The following is a 19,155-nucleotide window of genomic DNA, read 5'->3' as shown; positions in this document are numbered from 1 at the left end:
GGGGAGTTAGTCCTATTTTTGTTTTAATTATACCGCCATTTAATTTTCCTTTATTCACTTTTTGACCTATCTACTTCCTTGTTTGGGTCATTTATGAAGACAGAACCTTGCGGTTGCGAGCTGCTTCGTCTTCGTTCCTGTAAGTTTACTTTTATTTACTTTTAGGTTAGTTTAAGGTAGTGTTAAGTTAGTGGTAGTGTCAATGTGTTTGAAAAAGTGTTATTTAAATGTTTTTGTGAAAGTTACGTGGTGTTTACGAAGGTTAGTGATTTTGTGTTTTATTTACTAACGAATGTTATTAGAATGCAATGTAATTTTTCTTATTATTTACTATGTGTGTTTATATTTATTATATGTTGTTATTTCTATTTGTGGGTTTATATATTTGTTATGGGTAGGTGCTGTTTGCTTTTATTTACACAGATAGATATGAACAGATAGACTTGTCCACACATTTATTTATTTTTTAATAAAGGAAATTGTTGTTTCTTGTTTTAAAACAAGTTGCTATACATTTCCTTTTTTTTGATCGGTTTTTTGGAGCGTTTTTTACAGCTAAATATTTTTGAGGTTTTATAGGTTTTTTATCGAGAGGATTGCTGCATTGGAATTTTTATCTACAGTTGTATTTTTCCATTTTTTGTGGGTGTTTCGTTAGTACATGGATTATATTTGTTTGTTTTTTATTTCATCTATTAAGAGGATATTCTACAGCTACACAACTCTAAGATGTTTTTTATATTATTGAGGGTGGGCAATGTTTATTTGTGATTTTAATTTTTTTATTAGTTAGATTATGCCATATGATATTGAGTTATATAGAAAATGTTATGACATAATTTAACTAATATAACATACAGATACTTAGGGCTCCATTAGTATGGCGGGCGGACAAAGTCCGCCCGACATGCCCTCAGGAAACGGGATCAACCGCTGAGGGTGCGGGGGTCCCGCACTCCCGGTTAGAATGCGCCCGCCACACTGGTGGGCCCATGGAGCATCTGCAACATTGCGGCGAGCGGTGCAGAGAGCACCGCCAGCCGCAATGCCACAAAGGCAGGTTTTGTGTTACAATGTGTAACGTGATAGGCACCGCGCGGTGCCTACCACGTTGTTCATTGGAGGCAGGAGGGTACCATAGGTATCCCCCATGTGTACCCCCACCCCCTGGAGTCCCCAGGGGCCCGCAACGGGCTCCCACAGGCAGACTCCGCATGCCTTTCCGTGGCGGCAATGACACCACGGAAAGGCATGTACACTGCCACATTGTAATATGGCTGGCGGTGTCTTTCAGACACTGCCACCATATTGAACCCTTTTCCGTGGCGGAAAAGCGGTGGACAGTCTTTCCGTCCTCCGCGCACCCCCCAGCCATTGTAATATGGTGGGGGTCTTTACTGCAAGGATGGCGGGCAGATCGCCCCCGCTGCGCCGGCAGTGACTACTGTCGCCCCAGTGGGGGCGATCCGCCTGCCTTCCTAATGGGGCCCTTTGTGTGTTTGATATGTTTTTAATATTTGCTATTTATTTTACGTTAAAGAATATATCTTGCTATCATGTCTATTTATTGTAGACCTTGGATATCTGGATACATTCTCGTTTTTTGTTGGAGGTATCCGTACATACTTCTGCTTTCTTTACTCAGTTTTGGCCCTATTTTGCTCAGAGATTGTTCCACTCTGAGCTCTTGGTAACTTTGTTCTTTTTTTATTGATTGTATACGTTTGTTGAGTGTTGGTTGCCATCTCCCTATTGTGGCCTGGAAGACTATATGACATCCTTCTACTGCGTTATTAGTTTTTGCTTTTCGTGCAATAGTGCTGGTGTAGACATTCCACAAGGGAATCTGACATTTTGGTTGTCTGTGGTGACCTGAACGATGCAACCTCCCCACCCAGGTGCCCTCAAAGTAATCCAACAAGGGACTTAACTTTGTTTCATTACTGCGGCAGAAAGGACTATCTATTAACAAATTATAATAATGTATCACTTCTGTTGTTGGCATGTATGCTAGTGCAATCAATTTTTTAATTTGATATGCAAAGTTGCTGTTAGTAGAGTACTCTATACTAAAGGTAGATTTTTGGAGGTGTCTTCACATACTTTGATTAAAATGGTAATAGCACCCTTGTATTGCAATATTTGGGTATATTTTAAGAATAGCTTGAATCATAGCCAGTTCAAAATCTATTATTATCCTTTGAGGATAATAATTATCAGTTAATTATTTTATTGTTGTTAATAGTTGATATTGGTGGGATTATTTTTATTTGGCAGCAATGCATAAATGAAGGGAATATTGGTTTCCTGAAATTAACAATGAATGGTGTAAAGTTGGTAAAATGGTTTTGGACACACTTTCTGTCTATTATCCATGTTCGACAGAGTTTCAATTTCTGCAAGTTATTATTCGATGCACAAACAAGAATTCTTTTATCTTTACTTTGGTTGTCATATATCAAGAATGTGTCCTCTTTGTGGGTGTTAGTATATTCAGGCAGTATTTCAATTTCTTCAAAGGTTTGGGGGGTGAGTGGACTTGGATCGGAAGCTCTTTTAGTTTTAGCAATTAATCGTTTCAGGTTGGGTATAGAGGGCAATTGTCCTGTGACTTGTTCTGATACTTTTGTCAACACATTATTAAAGATTTCAGTGCGTGTCTGTTGGGAGCCTGTGCTTGCTTCTCGAATCGTTTCTAAGGCTTCCCTTACTTCTATTCTGTCACATTGGGTAGATGGTTGTATTCTCTAAAATTCACAACGTTGTTATCTATAGTTATAGCTCGACCATAACATGCAGTTGAATAGTATTTGCTACATTTCCAATGTGTTTTATTATCTTTCACCTTTTCTTGGGTGTATGTATAACCCATGTAGCAAAGCATTATTTTTCCTGTTTGTGATGTAATAAAGCTTGCTCCTTCAGCTATTTCTAGGGTATATCTGTGAAGATATATATATGTGTGTTGAGTAAATATGTTTTTGTGAATAATAAATATCCTTGTTTTATTAGTAATTTGAAGAAAATAATTACATTATTGTTCTTTCTGTTTTGTTGATGGCTTTTTTTTCTGCTTTTTGATTTTCACAGTTGTAATTTCTGTGGATGTGTTTGAAAATTGTTTATGTTAATAATATTAGAGATCCGTTTTAGTTTCTTTGTCGTAATCATTTTTTTACACTGAAAGTATACTTACTTTTTGTAGTATATTTAATTTGGTGGATGTTCTTTTGTAGATGCCGTTTGTCAAAGCTGTGAAGAAAGATGTATTTATTCATTTTGTTTTTTTAATTTTAAACATGTAACAAAATTAGACAATTTTCTTTTATTTGTAGGTAAGTTGGTTTTGTAATAGTTCATGTGTTTTATTATGCAGAGTTAGATAAGGTACTTATTCACATTAGCATTTTTTGTTGTGGTTGTTAGCAAGTTTAGTTTCATTTAAAAAGAGAACATTTAGTTAATTTAGGTAGTTAAGTTAAGGAGGTTGCGGTATTTATAATAATAAAAAAATGCTTTTTCTTACTTGTGTTGTAGTATAATCTGTTATGGTAGTTTTTGTGGATCTTCTTTCTCTCGCTCTCCCTCCGTGTTTGGCCAATAAACGGTAATTTTTTTAAAGTTAATTCTTAGTTTTTATAGTGTTTAGTTAATTACTTCGTAATTTTAATTGTTTTGTACTCTTTCAGTTTAAAATCATTGGTTGAGATACGGTTTTTGAATTTTGTAGCAGTTGCTTTAATTAGGTAAATATATGTGATGTTTGTTTGATGTTTATAATATAATATTTGTTGTAGTTATTTAAAAAAATTGTTGATGATTTTATTTTATAACTTTAATAATTTTTGTATATTATATATATGTGAATAATTATGTGTTACTGAGTATATTTGTTTTTTGTGAATTGATATATTTATTAGCGTTTTTATAATTGTTTTAAATATATATTACTTTTATATATGTTGTTAGTATTTAATAGTATTTGTTTTAATATATTCAATTATTATATAGTTATAAGGAGTGTTTATTTAATGTTGAATAATATTATCGATATTTTTTGTATAAGTTATAATTATATTTGTACGTCGATATTAGTGTTATCTATATTTTTGTTGTGTCTCTTTATAATTTACATTTTTTGATATTTTTGTTATCGATATGTTTGTAGTCGATATTTTTGTTCAAGATATTTATTACGGCGATATTTAAATATCGATATTTGTGTAAAATCTTGTTTAAGTATAGGATGGCGATATTTTTGTATACGATACTTATCATTGATATTTTTGTATGTCGCTGTTATTGTTATCGATATTTAAACAGTGATCTGCTGGTGGGGAACCATTTGAAGATTTTTCCAGAGCACACCAAGAGTGAGGAAGCAGGCTGAGGACACTGAGCGTATCTATTTTTTCATGGTGTTTATTGCTGTCAAGTATGAAGCCTAGGTTCCAGGCGTGTTCTGTGGGTGAGGGGCCGGGTCCCAGTTCTGCTGGTCACCAGGAGTCCTCCCACAGGGATGTGTTGCTCCTGAATATGTACCTCCATTATGTCAGTTTTGAGTTAGAGGCAGTTGTTTTGCATCCAGCTGTTAACGCTGGTCATGCACAGGTGGATGCTACCCTTGGTGCTTACACTGTCTGCAAATATGGAGAGGGTAAGTTGAGTGTTGTCAGCATATGATCTGGTGTTCATACCATAGCTCCTGACCAGGGTGGCCAGAGGGGCCATTTAGGTGTTGAGGAGGGAGAGACAAAGGGGCCCATTACGATGGCTGGCGGACTTTGTCTGCCCGTCACAGTATCTGGAAACGAGACCGCCCTCCATTGTCACAGTGGTCCCGCAAATGGCATTAGGATGTGCCTGCCAGACTGGCGGGCGCCTCCTGCATTTTAAACATTGCGGCATGCGGTGCTGCAAGCATCACCCGCCGCAATGTTTAAAATGCATGTTGTGCATTTGAATGCACACCATTACAGGCACCGCGCGGTGCCTGCCACCTTGTGTATGTGCAGGGGGGCTCGATAGGAACCATGTGCACCCCCAACCCCCACGAACACCCTGGGGGCCCGCAACGGGCCCCCAAAGACAAAACTGTATGCCTTTCCATGGCGGAGTCTCTGCCATGGAAAGGCATTTCACCGCCATGATGATAATATGGATGGCTACTCCCGTCCGCCGGGGTCACCCCCTCCATCGTAATGTGGCGGGGGAAAAGTTATGCAGGCGGTATATTTTGGCGGGTGGATCGCCACCGCCATACGGGCGGTGGCGATCTGCTCTTTATCATAACGACCCCCTTAGTGAGAACCCTTGGGGGACGCTGCTAATGATGTCCTTTGGGCCTGAGGTGTGGGGTGGAGGTGAATGCTCTGAGTTCTTCCGGTGAGGAAGTATGCTATCCATTTGAGGGTGTCGCCTTGTATTCCCATCTGGTGGAGTCTTTTTAGGAGGATATAGTGGGACACTGTGTCGAAGACTGCTGAGAGCTCGAGTGGGATCAGGGCTGTGGTTTCTCCCTGGTTTTAGAGAGACCTGATGTCGTTAGTGGCTGCAATTAGGGCAGTTTCAGTACTGTGATTTGAGGGGAACCCGGATTGGGAGGGCTCCAGGAGGTCTTTGTTGTCTAGGTAGTTTGTAAGTTGGTGGTTGATTGCTTTTTCTAGAACTTCACCAGGGAAATGGAGCAGGAAGATAGGCTGGTTGTTAATGAGGATTTCCAGGACTGTGGGTGGATTTTTGAGGAGTGGTTTGACTTCTGTGCGTTTACATTCCACTGGGAAGGTGGCAGAGGTGAAGGAGGTGTTGAGGATGATAGTGAGTTCTTTGTTGATGGTGCTGTTCCCCAGGTAAAACATGTGGTGGGGGCAGGGATTCCTGGATGCTCCGGAGGGGATGGAGCTCATGATGGTGGAGGTGATATGCATGGTGGAGATTTTGCTGAGTTAGAAGTTTTCTAGGTGTCACAGAGATCTTGAGAGGGGGTGATGGTGCTCCCAGTTGCAATGGGATTGGGGAAATCTGACGATGCAGAAGAATTCTTTTCTGTGGTTGGAGCTGGCTTGGAGGCAGGCGGTCAGGGTGTCCTTTTTAGCGTCTTCCAGGCATTGGTGATAGTTGTTGAGAGCCAGTTTGAGCGTGAGTCGGTTGTTTGACTCTTTGCTGGTGCGCCAGATCCTTTCTAGTTGTTGGCAGTTGCTTTTGGTGGATTTAAGTTATGGGGTGAACCAGCTGATTTGTTTGATGACTCTACCTGACTTGACGGGTTTGAGGGGGGCAACTAAGTCTCCACATTCGGTGATCCATAAGTTGATGTTTTTGACGACCACCTTAAGGATGGAAGTGGTGTCCGGGGAGGCTCTGAGGGTGTTGGCCCATAGGTTTTTGGTTACCTTATTCCAGTTCCTGTGGGAGGTGCTGGTCTGGTTGGTGGGAGTGTCAGGATGGTTGTGAAGGAGAAATGGGCGATCGAGTGGTTAGACTAAGTGATTTGGGAGGTACAGGTGTGCCTGATTTTGTTGCTGGCTGTGAAGACCGGGTCCATCATGTGTCCGGCGATATACCTGGGGTCGGTGACAAGCTGGGTGAAGCCAAGGTTGTCATGCTCATGAATAGGCTGGCTGTGTTGGTGTCATTGGGGTCATCGATGTGGAAGTTGAGGTCTCTAAGGAAGATAAAGTTCTTGGAAATGATGGCCATGGGGGCAATGAAATCGGAGATCACCTCGCGGAAGGCAGGCGTGGCTCTGGTGGTCTATATGTGAGGGTGCCTCTGATGGTGGTTTTGCTGTCTGCTTTGGGTTAGACAAGGTGGTCCATGATAGGGGTGGTGTCATCGGTGGAGGATGTGCAGTGCAGGGATTCTTTGTGGATGATGGCTATTCCACCTCCATGTTTGTTGATGCGGTCTCTGTGTATGATGCTGTATCTGTTCGGTGTGGCAGGGGCAATGCCAGGTGCTGATGCGGGGTCGAGTCAGGTCTCGGAGAGGAAGACAACGCCGGGGGTGAAGGAGGCGATGGTGTCACAGGTCTCGGTCGCATGTTTGTAGAGCGATCTGGAGTTGATCGGGGGCGTTTGAGTTGTCCTGGCTCAGTGGTGAGCAGGGGCCCATGGGCGAGCAATCTGACATTGCACAATAAGAGGCATTGCTGGCATGAGAAGGGTCCTGTCGTTGAGCGTGGGGATGCGCGGCTCAAGATGTTGCTGCGGGGTCTGAGTTCAGAGCAGTTATCTTGATGCTGGTGTAGGTCTATTGGTGGGTGGAGATCCAGGGGTCCTGTCACTGGGTGCGGTCCAGGCGAAGACGGGCTTGCATTTGGCACACATTCGGCATGCACACACATCCGCTGTGCAGCCGCCCTGTAGCCTCCATTAAATAGGTTTCTGGGAGGGGCTGTAGCGTAGTTCCTATATTCCCAATAGGCTCTCCGCATTGGAATAACATAAACAATAGTTTAGACGTAGGACTGAGGTCGACTAGGTCTCTACTGAATATGTTAGACTTAATTATGAATGCCAGCTAGCTCAGAGGTCACTAGAAACTTTCTCGAGTGAACAGGAAGGAGTTAACTTTCCAGAATAGACAAGAAGGGATTAGTTTCTGACAACCGCATAAACATGACAACTTTGCTTCCTCCAGAATAAGGAGTATATCTCCAGAGTCACGGAAACAATAGATAACTATTTCACTCAGTCAATCGTGCATACTTAGTTTCACCAGAAGCGCATAGAAATAGAGAGACGGGCGTTTTCAATAAAAGTGGTTATTTATTGAACAGTCTTCTTTCTCATGCAAGAGAAGTGAGTTGCCACAATTGCAATACTTGTTATAAAGTAAAGTGCGTACAGTAAAAGGAGTATTATGAAATAATACTGTAAAAGCATGGTACAGTTTCTAAGCCATACCGTGTTTAAAATAGATAAAATATATACATATATAAAACCATGACTAAACGTACTCAACTGGTGCTTCTAAGATACACCTACCCCGGTGTACCTAACCTAAGCCTAGTACATGGGAAGGAGTAAGTGAGCTACAGTTTAAGTTAATATAGTTTTGCCAGGAATCTGAATCAAGAATTCTCTGAGGATCTAATCAGCTCCGTACCTTGGTTATGGAATGAAGGAGGTCTTGTATCTCGTTCTCAGGACTCGATCTCCCAGCAACCCGCAAGGGTGACTGGAAACACTGGAGCTGGATTTCTCAGCAGGAGAAAAGACAGCGTCTCTCTCAGTGCATCAATGGGAGGGTCGGCTTCCTTCGGCACTTGCCACAGCAGGGCGTCAGGCAAGTAGATAGCTGATCTGCTCCAAACCACCGTGTGTTTGCTAGGGTAGCTGTTGGTATATTTATACTTGGAAGGTGCCGAGTTTGACGTAAGGTTGGACATAAGACGTCACTAAGAACTTAGAGGTCTTTCAGGACTCCAGGAGTTCTTGGACAAATCAAAACAGAAGCAGGGGGAATTCCCGGGCTGCTGGAGGCTTGGTTTGCTTAAAGAACGCGTTGTACTTTCTAGGAGTCTATGGGAGTAGCCTTGCCGTATTTGGACTGCATTGGCTCTGACTAAATATGGATATGATTCTTATGCCTTTATAAGGATATAATTTGTTATAACCACATAAGGGCATAAATTGGGAATATTTAAATAGGGTCCTAGATACGTTCACAACAGGGCACTGGGCGGGGTAAACAGTAGGCAGTAAGCGGGAGGGAGAGCGGTGCTGAAGGCACCAAAAAAATCTGCGGGGATAGAATGGGAATATGCAGTTTACAGGAAACAGTTGAGAGAGAGGATACAAATGTCGGATCAAAACCACATTTAAGAGGAGGCAAACGTCGGCTAAAAAGCACAGTTAAGAGGAGGGAAAAGTTGGCTGAAAAGCATAGTTACAAGGAGGCAAAAGTCAGATAAAAAGCACGGTTAAGGCTGCAAAAAGAGGCAAAAGTCGGATAAAAAGCACTGGTAAGGGAGCAAAAGGACTCAAGTGTCAGATAAAAAGCACAGTTAAGGAGGCAAAAGTCGGATAAAAAAACACTGTTAAGAGGAGGCAAAAGTAAGAAATAAAGCACATTTGAGAGGGGGCAATAGTCGGATAAAAAGCACAGTTTAGAGAAGGCAAAAGTCAGACAAAAAGCACAGTTAAGGGGGCAAAAAGAGTCAAAAGTTGGATAAAAACCACAGTTAAGGGGCAAAAGGAGGCAAAAGTCGGATAAAAAAAGCACTGCTAAGAGGAGGTAAAAGTCAGAAAAAAAGCACAGTTAAGGGGGCAAAAGGTAGCAAAAGTTAAGGGTAACGAGGGTTAAGAGAGCAGGGTGTGGAAAAACAACGGTGAAAAAACGGTCAGAATTGTGTAGGCTCAAGCGGAGAGTTCGGCCCACAGCAGCGGTGGGGAGCTGGCTCTGGGTCCTTACAAACTACAGACTCTTAGGTGACAGACAACTAAATCTAACTAAAGAAAGAAGCAATAAGATCAAGAAACAAGAAAGAAGTAAGTAAATAATATTATCTATCTGATCTGTAATGTTCAAGCATTTGCAAAGCTCATTTGTTAACTGGGGCTATGAGCAAAACTATGTTATCTGTGAATTCATTACTACAAACATGAAAGTTTGCTTCTTATGTCAATAGATATTAAGGAAGCGTGACTTGACTCTAATAAATCAACAGAAAATAGAAAACATCGAATAAATTCAAAACCAAGAATTGCTTTCCTTTGGACTATGCAGTGTGCCCCAATGTTCTCTGAACTGGGGTGGCAGAGTGGGCTAAAGAACAGTGATGGATCAAACCCAGATCTTTTGACTGGGTGTGAGTGTGTGATTGGTTCAGATGCTCCGTCCATCACCACCCCCTTTTGTACCCCAATGTTCTCAAAAGCAGCACAATGTGCAGTAACATAAAATAAGGAAATATCAAAGTTTCAAGTATTTACTTGGGCGGGTTAACATAAGGACAAAAGGGAAGAACCAATTACAAATGAACAAGGTTTTTACTGTAACACACATCAGTCATTGGCTGATCATGAATTGAAGCCTTCCAGTAGAGTTTGCAATCTTCTGGAGATTTTCTACATTATTGTCTATTTCTCAGTTGAGCATGTCAGCCAGAAAAGGGACTTTTTCAGATCTCCGTTAACCAAGAGAAAGTAATTGGGTACCCAGTAAGGAAAGATTCTCCGGATTGGGATGTGAAAAGAAGCAAAGATCCACAACTGGGTAGACATAGAGCCTGATTTAGAGTTTGGAGGAAAAGGTCTATGTCACAAATGTAGCAGATTTCCTGTTATGATATAATGCACTTGTAATAAGACCGACAGGATGCTAGTTACATTTAGGACAGATTACCCATCCTCCAATCTCTAATTCAGGCTGTTAGGCAAAAGTTGCAGGCTATTGCAAAGTGAGTCTGTACACGTCGTTGCCTCGCACAGTCTTGAGCGAGGCAACGACGGAGAGTGCGTGGCCTCCTTCACTGTGAGCAAGTGCCAGGTGAGGTGAGGTCTTTCCTCCCTTAAATTTGGGAGAAGACTTTTGACTCCTTACTTTTGGAGTACTGAACCACTTATTGAGATTTTTTTCACCCAAGTGAGTACTATTTAGGCTCCCGTGTACAGACTCCTGGTACCTCTCTTGTTGTTTATTGCTTAGTTGGGGGACAAGGTACCGATAAGTCTTTAAACACTTCTCCCCTCAGGCCCTCCCCTACCTAGTTTGGTTTGTTTTTATTGCAAAGTGACACAATGGGGGAAAGCCACCATGGAGGGGGCTGTGATAATGCTCTTAGAAAAGGATAGCCATCCTACAAATATCCAAAATAGAAATTTATTGTCATGGCACGCACATTTTTTGACATAACTGGAGGCTATGCAACCATATTCATAATAGGATGTAGCAAAAAGCCAGTGAGCACCGAATGGGTAAGAGAATTTGCACAACTGCATAGAGGAATTAGCCTAATATGCAATGGCAGTGGAATGACAGTTCGGCATCGAAAAGTCAGAAGAAGGTCATTCTGGACAGGGTGTCATGGAAGCATGTAGTTCTTCCCATCACATTCCTCCTGTTCTCTCTTTGATAGCAACCATTGATGATTCTAGGCTTTCACCTTTGTCATGTTTTCTGGGTGGAGATGAGTTGGTAGCTGACCGAGGGCTGCAGATGAACATAAAACATGTTAGAGGTCCTTGTGTGAACATGTCATTCTTTCTTCAGCCCATGTAGACTGCACATACCATGCCTTCTCAACTGAGCATGGTAGTATATGGTTCCTACTAGCTTTAGGAAGTTTCGGGGGTTGGGTATAGTGTTAGTTTTGCTTTCCCTGGAGTGCCATCCCCAGCACAGCAGATAAAGTTTACATGGTGTGAGAATAACGCAGGAACCCCCGGCTCAGTAGCTTCACCATGGTAGAAACCCGTTGTCTTAGATGCCTCCTACCATGCAGCGAGATAGAAAACATCAGCTCTCTTCATCCCCCTGAAGGCTGAGGGTACAAGTGCACAGGTCATGGCCAGCAGATCTGGGCGGGTGGATTTAAGACAAAGCTGGCACAACCAACATCTCAGAAATTTTGAGCAACTAAGGCAGAATAGCTAGTATGCTGTAATTTTGCAACCTGCAGGTTTTTAAGTAAATATGAAGTAAAAAATTGAGAAGGGGAACCCCCAGTAGCCCTGATGAAGTTGCGAGAGAATATAGTAATGAAGCATGTTGGCAGTATAGAATTAAACATGGTTTGATGGGGACCATTTTTTAATTTGGAGGGCTTGCAGCTTGGAATAAAAAGTTGGTTGGCCAGCAAGCCTTACCAGTTTTTAATGGTGAGAATTACGTTCATTATTTCTCACAGGGGTTCACTGGGCACATATGTCCAATAGTAAGCACGGTTATTTTGTCTTACTATCACTTGTGTCACCATGTTTCTTTGTGGTTCTCGAAAAGGAAAACAAACACTGTTTTTTCCTTTTCTTTTCTTTACTTCTTTCACATGCAGAGAGAGAGTTACCGAAGATGAGAAGTGGGTAAACTGGTGATTGTTAGTCAGCAACCCTGTTGGCGGTTCTACAGTGAGGTACTCTCTCTCTCTTCTCACATTTTTTCAATGATGGAAGGTAGGGAACCTGGATGGTAGCAGTTGCTGTTTTTAGTGAGACACTGTGACAAATAAGAGTAGTTGAATTGAACACACTCGAGGGAATTGAGAAGAGTATTGAAAACCCTGGATTTTTCATTTATGTGAGGACTAAGTGTCTTTTAGGTGAGGCCTTGTGTTGTTTATAATGTTGTGAGTGGGGGTGGCCTTTCCTTTCTCCCCCCCCCCCCCCCTTGGCTCCGAGTAGATTGAAGTACAGTTAGTGTGACCAAACGGGTGCTATTCACTGACCGTAAATGTGCCTGCATGCCTCAAGACTATGAGCCTCTACCAACTCTCATTCCCACCCGAGGGCAGCAAGAAGCCCATCCGTAAGAGCCCTGGTGCTCCTAACCTGTGGCGTCTGTGGGTCTTGCAGGCCAGGGCCTCTGGTCCGACCTCCATGGTACCGACGCAACCACCACACCGTCATTTCCTGCCACGTGACAACATTTCCTATGCTTGCTTCTACACTCCTTGACCGTTCATCGGAAAGAATATCTCGATCACTCCCATCGCTCCTTCATGACATCATGGGTCGCTGAAGGTGTACTTCAGGTGCGCTGCACTCTACTTGCAGGAAACCAGAGGTTTATACATTTGACCGTTTTTTTCAAACCTTCCAGTCTTCACCAACAAAGCAAGTTTTGAATACCCGGTTTGTTTAATCACAGCTGCGACATAAATACCATGTAAAATAGTTTAACCTTTTGCCTAAATCAACTTATGATCCATGCATGTAGTAAAAACTAGAGGGTTTGAAATATGAAAGGAATTTAAATTTGACATTTTCCGACATTGTGTGTATGAATCACAACACAGTGCTCATACATTTAGGATAAAATGAGCAGGCTTGGAAAAATCAAATCAGCCTCTGATCTTGGGCTTGTAAAAAAATGTACACCTGCAAGTAAAATTTTAATTACCATCTAAAACACTGCCTTCTGTAAAAAAAAAAAAAACTTGGCTAGGCTGGCGTGATTGAAAAGCTAGTATGGGCCAGACAGAGTCAGTTAGATGTTAACCCTGACAAACCTAACGCCTGTCCTGCTCTGACTTCGGCTAACAACTTTGAAAGTTTCTGGCGTTTCTGATTTTTTTTTTATATCCTTTGATTTGAGCAAACCCTCAGACCTGTTTATTATTATTAGACTACTGCACTTATAACAGATTTCCAAAAGTTTAACCTGGGCATCACAGTGAAATGAGATTTCTCTTTTCGAAAAAGCCAGATTTAGGTTTGAGTAAAAAGAAGCAATTGGTTTTAAATAGTGAGCACATGGGGAGGAGGGTGATTTTGGACGCAAGAGAAACACTGGGAAACTGGCCACGAGGAACACTAGAGCCAGAAAACAGCACAGTTGCTATATTTATTGAAACATGCAAAATGAATTAAAACCATAATTTGGGCCAAAAAACCCAACCCCAAATTCCAGCTCAGCTTCCCACACAGCGCTGTTGGGACTAATGAGCTACTGCTGCTGTTCCTCTTTGAACATTCAAGTTGACCAATTGGAAATGATTTCTAATGGATGGGAGCATAATGGGGGTTTGGACATAGCATTCATTGTGTGTCCAGCAAACGAAAAGTGAAATTCTACTCTTTAGAAAATATCAGACCCCCACAGGATTTTTCCTTTCCTATTTGGGAGTCTATATGGTCTAAAATCCACACAGTTTCTTGTTCTGCTAGCACCACTCAGACCCTTTTTTTTCTTTTATAATAGACTTTTTCTTACTCCTCACGATCTTTTTAAGTTTAAGGTCCTAGACTCCAGCCAATGTTGGTCATGCTCTCACCCTGATGGTACCTTACTTCATATGTTTTTTCAATGTCCCTTGGTTGCTTCCTTTTGGCAGCATATATGGTGCAAGCTGAACGAAATTCTTAACTCAAATCATACTTTTGACATTGTTCATATTTTTTTAAGTGGTTCCTCTCCTATTTGGACTGTTTCACGCAATGTTCGTAATTTTATAGATTTGTTTACAGCTATTTCTTTGCAAATTATTACATCAAACTGGAAAGATACTTCAAAGATCTCTTCTACTGCCTGGTGGAATTTATTATGTCATCACCACAGACTTGATCGTGCACATGCTACAACTACCTCCCTTTCAATCAAAAGAGAACTGTTATGGTTACCCTTAACTGACTTTCTTTCCAGACGCCTACCCTAATATGCCTCTCCTCCTTTTCCTTTTTTCTTCCCTTCTCTCTATCCCCCCACTTTCTGTCCCCCTTTCTTCTCGCCTTTCTTCCACTCTTTTTTCCCCTTTTCTTTCCTCCCATCTCCACAAAATTTCAAAAAATGCTTTTTCCCTTAGTATATTGTTTATATTCCCCCTATGGGGTTTTTGTTACTCTTATATTTCACTTTCTTATTGTACAATGCCATTTTCTTTCTTTGCTTTTTTCTTTTATTGATTGTGATTCTGTAATGATGTTTTACTTGGTTTATCTTGCTCAATAAAGCTTTCTAAACTCAAAAGAAAATATCAGACCCTGTCTAGGAGGCCACGTGGCATGTAGGAGTTACTGGACAACGTGGGGTTGAGGCCTTTTGCCACTGCTGTGCCAGGCCTGACACTACTATGGCTTTGCAAACTGGGCCAAGTAAAATACTTTCCACACTTGACTCCCAGTGGTATCGTGTGGGAGCAGTCACTGGCTTCTCTGAAAGGTTAGTGTGGGGGTTAATCAGGCTTAAATATCAATATAATCCTCCCCAGAAGTACAATAAAATCATTGACCAGCTCAGTGCTTCTCTTTGTAGGAAAAGGCAGGTGCCTTTACTGTACAAAAACATAGGTCACTACACAGTCAATCATGAAAGAAGACACAATTCCTAGGTGCAGCGCTTGGTACTCTTACAGACCTCCACTGATTGGACTGTCACTTGGCTCTATAGGATCCTGCCCTCTGGTAGCGGGTCACCCCACTCATAGGAGGCTCACCAAGTTATGGTTAACAACTCCGCACCACACTCAGCCCTCTTAGTCTTTCATCAGTCTGTGGTTGCAGTGCATGCAACAAAAGAAGTCTGTGGCAGTATGCAACTGTGCAGGAGAGGTGAGAGGCAGCGTTCACTCTCCCCGCAGCATGCAGCAGTGCTCGTCAGGCAGCATGGCAGCCAACCATCAGTTGCAGGGTCACGACTTGAGTGGAGCATGCTTACAGAGGTTTTTTTCTGGGCAGTGATTGCAGATCTAGGCTTGCTCCAGCTGTCATGTGAGCCCTTAGTAATTTGCCTTGGGTTCGCCAGCCAATTGCCTGCAGATTACGGTTCTTCAAGGGGGCACCAAGTGCTATCTTCAGCACATAGTGCCTCAAGGCAACAACCTTGAATCTTCATGAGGCACCCAAGGGCACCACTAACGGCCTGATTTGGAGTACGGCAGACGGGTTACTCCATCTCGATTGTGATGGATGCCCCATCCTCTGTATTACAAGAGTTTTGTATCCATCGACACTTGTAATATGTCGGAAGGGATATCCGTCACATTTGTTACAGAGCAACCCATCTGCCAATCTCTAAATTAGGCCCTACGTTTTAAGGACTAGTCTCAACCCAACGACACACTCGGCAGTGTTTCGGTCACACAGTCCACTTAAGGGGCCCATGGGCCACCAACAGGATTCTATGCCAGCTTCAATTGGACCCACCACATGGGTACACCACTCCAGGGGCCTCGAATCTCAAATGGAGATATGTCACAGTGATTGCATTGCTAGACCCGGTTGCTTCATGAGTCTATGTGGGACAAACCCTAAACCAGGGTCAATTACAGCTGTATCATTCATGATCCACTACTCTTGCAGAGAGGTAACACACACTTCTCTTGTTCACAGGCAGTATATCTTGCCATCCAGGACAGTGGGTAATTCGGCTTTCAGATCGGACTATGGGCGATGTTCCCTCGTCTTCGCAAGCCATAAGTACTCTGCCGAGTATCACCTCTTTGGCAAAAGAGGTCACAACACCGAACAATGGTCATGAGCTCCCATTTATATACTGCTTTCACAGACAGCAATGTGTATTCTAAGGTGGCTCTTTGGAACAGGTTTGAGATGGTTCCCCTTTCATGTATTCTGACCTGGCCACAATCCAAGCCGACTCAGGTATGCAAGGATGCTCAGTGGCGTAGCAAGGTCAGGTGGTACCCGGTGTTCAAAACACATATTTCTGCCATTTTGTCACCCCCCCTCAGTGATGACACTTGTCACCGCCGGCTTGACAAAATGGCAAAAATATGTTTAAAACACATATTTTTGCCATTTTGTCACCCCCACCCCCCTCCACAGTAATGACACCCGGAGCTACCTGCACCCACTGCACCCCCCTTCCTACGCCACTGTCGATGCTCTACCCAGCAGGGCAGCCTTAAGGTGGCGAACCCTCTACAAAAGTACAAAGAGGTGATGGCAGGCTTCACCCAGGTATTTATAACCTCTCCTCACAGGGATCAGGAAGAGAGAGAAACATCTGAGCTCCTTCATAGGACTCCTTTCGCCAACAGCAGCTACTGCATGCCTTACATTATACCCCCTGCCATCTACCAAACGGCAGCTGTAATCAAAGTCCTTTTCAGATGCATTTATCAGGACCTGTCTGTCTAAGGATAGCCTGTCTCCTCTTTTCTCACCATAGTGTCTGTGGCTCACCATACCATCGAGCAGACGCCATTAATACACATATGCTGTCTGGAGAAAAGAAACCTTTCTTCCAACTTGTGCTGTGGTCCAGACTGTAGACTTCCATAATGAAAGCTATATAGCTTTCAACAATTGTTCACAAGGAACTTATTCTTAAAAAATTAAACTTGAGCAAGTGTGTGATCTCGCAAGGATTCAATCTTAAACTGAAGAGATAAGCATTGGGTAAACCAAATAAATTCGGACCATGTAGTTTCATTCAATAGTCACAAAATCAGAACAATAGGTAGCTATGAGGTTTAATTGGTTTTACTCACTTCAAACGAAAATGAGTAACCTAATTATTCATTTATAAACAAAAAATAAACAAATTACAAAAAATTGTTATTTAAAAAAAAAAAAGTGTGCACATCAAGTATATATACAGTACCTTCGTTTTTCATATATTTGTGACATATGTGACCACAGTGAGGTGACCATAACCGACTTGTTATTCAGACAAGGTGACTTTATTTATAAGGGTTATTGGAAAGAAAGGATGTCTTTAGATTCTGATTTGGTCTCCAGATCAAGAACCAGATTCGATTTCTACTGCTTAAAGGCTATCCTTAATTTCTGTCGACAAAGTTTCAACCCAGTTGAGGATATCAGGGTCTCTTCAGGACTGTAAGGGATATGTATATTAGTAAGAGAATTGTCTGGTGTGCGGGGGCTACTAACAGACTCAATACACATAAGGTGCATACCTCAAGGCGTCCAGTTTAAGTGTTCGGCGTAGGATCAATGTTCAACATCTTGCTAAACTGCAAGAAAGGGCCTGTATATCAATTAATATCAGGGAAGGCGACCGAGAAGCGTTAGTCTTCTTGTGCCAACCTGTAATCTTTTACCTCCAAGATGGACTTGATACCTAAGGATTTAAGAGGATTGCTTTCACTAGTCGTACTCCTAATAGAGGGTGTTGGTGCACTCATCTAATAGGCTGGCTACAATAGTGACTCAATTAGAAGTAGTTGCAGGGATCTTTATCGGATCAAAGTGAGCGAGTTTGAGGTGGAAATAGAAAAATAGAGTCAAGAAGGTTTAGGGTGCTTAATAAAGAACTCATCGCAGATCTGGCAGGGGGAGGTCTCATGACCGGATAATCTGGGATGGCATAATGATAATCATAAATAATCACAATGACAAAATGACAATCGTTAATTCGTTAGGGGTGTGGACTTACTCCGTCATAAACTCAAGGTCTCTACTTACTTGGTCTGAGAACCCAAGAGGAATCCCTTCGGGGAAGCACCAGAGAGCAATGCTCCATGCGAACTAGTCGGCTGAAGTATGCCCTGGTTAATATGGTGGATGAAATACCTATTTTGACCCTGAAGGAGTTAACCAACATCCAGGCCTGTACACGGGGGCAAACTCATTCCACAGCGGCCATCTTGGAGGGGAGTGACAACAAAGTCTTTCTCTGTGCGTTTGGATATTAATGATTACAAGTCCATGTTATTGACTCTCAAGTGGATCAGTGTAGGCGTGTGATTCTCCAACAATTTAGGCATTTAAACATGTACTAGCAAGATGCTAAAAATTACATCTGTACATAATCTTCAACAGTAACTTGTGTAGTACCAACGTGCACTCGGAATATCTGACATAGAAGAATAGAATCTCCAATATGGACTTTGTAGTAGTGGTGATTGAAAGTTCACAAATATCCGGGTTACAAACATATATCAGCATAAATAAGAGGGGTTTAGGGGGATGGGGATGTGCGAGGCAGCCCCCCACTCAGAAAGTCCTCAAACAATTAGTGCCTCGCCCATGTAGACATCCTTATTTAACGTAGACCGAGTAGGGATATAAATTCTCACTCCTACCTTGAATATGTCCAATAACATATAAAGTAAGGTCTGGATGTACTCTTTTCACTTAAAAACAATGCATCACACAGGACCAAATCATTCACCAACAGAAAAGTAGTGAAGAATAGAGAGAGTACCTCACGGTAGAACAACCCGAGGGGGTTCCCGGTCAATAATTCCCGGTTTACCCACTTCTCATCATCGGCGCCTCTCTCTATTTGTGAAAAAACAAACGTGCACTTGACAGAAAGATAGTGCAGACTTGAGAATAGTGAGAAAATATAACAAACAGACACAAATAGTGATTCAACAAAGAAGTGGTGGTGCTTTGCTTGCTAGTACCGTTTTATTCTGATGCGGTGGACCGTCGGAAGCGCCGGAGGGACGCGGCACAAGTGACTGTGAATTGTCCAGGTCACGGTCACGTGGACAATTGGCACGGTGTCCTGAGGAGTGACGCTGGTATGTGCTGACATAGCGCACTCCAGGTCCATTTTTAAAGT

The sequence above is a fragment of the Lissotriton helveticus genome, chromosome 3_1 (genome assembly GCF_964261635.1).
Source record: "Lissotriton helveticus chromosome 3_1, aLisHel1.1, whole genome shotgun sequence".
NCBI classification, from domain to species: Eukaryota; Metazoa; Chordata; class Amphibia; order Caudata; family Salamandridae; genus Lissotriton; species Lissotriton helveticus.
This window is presented reverse-complemented; position numbering follows the sequence as displayed.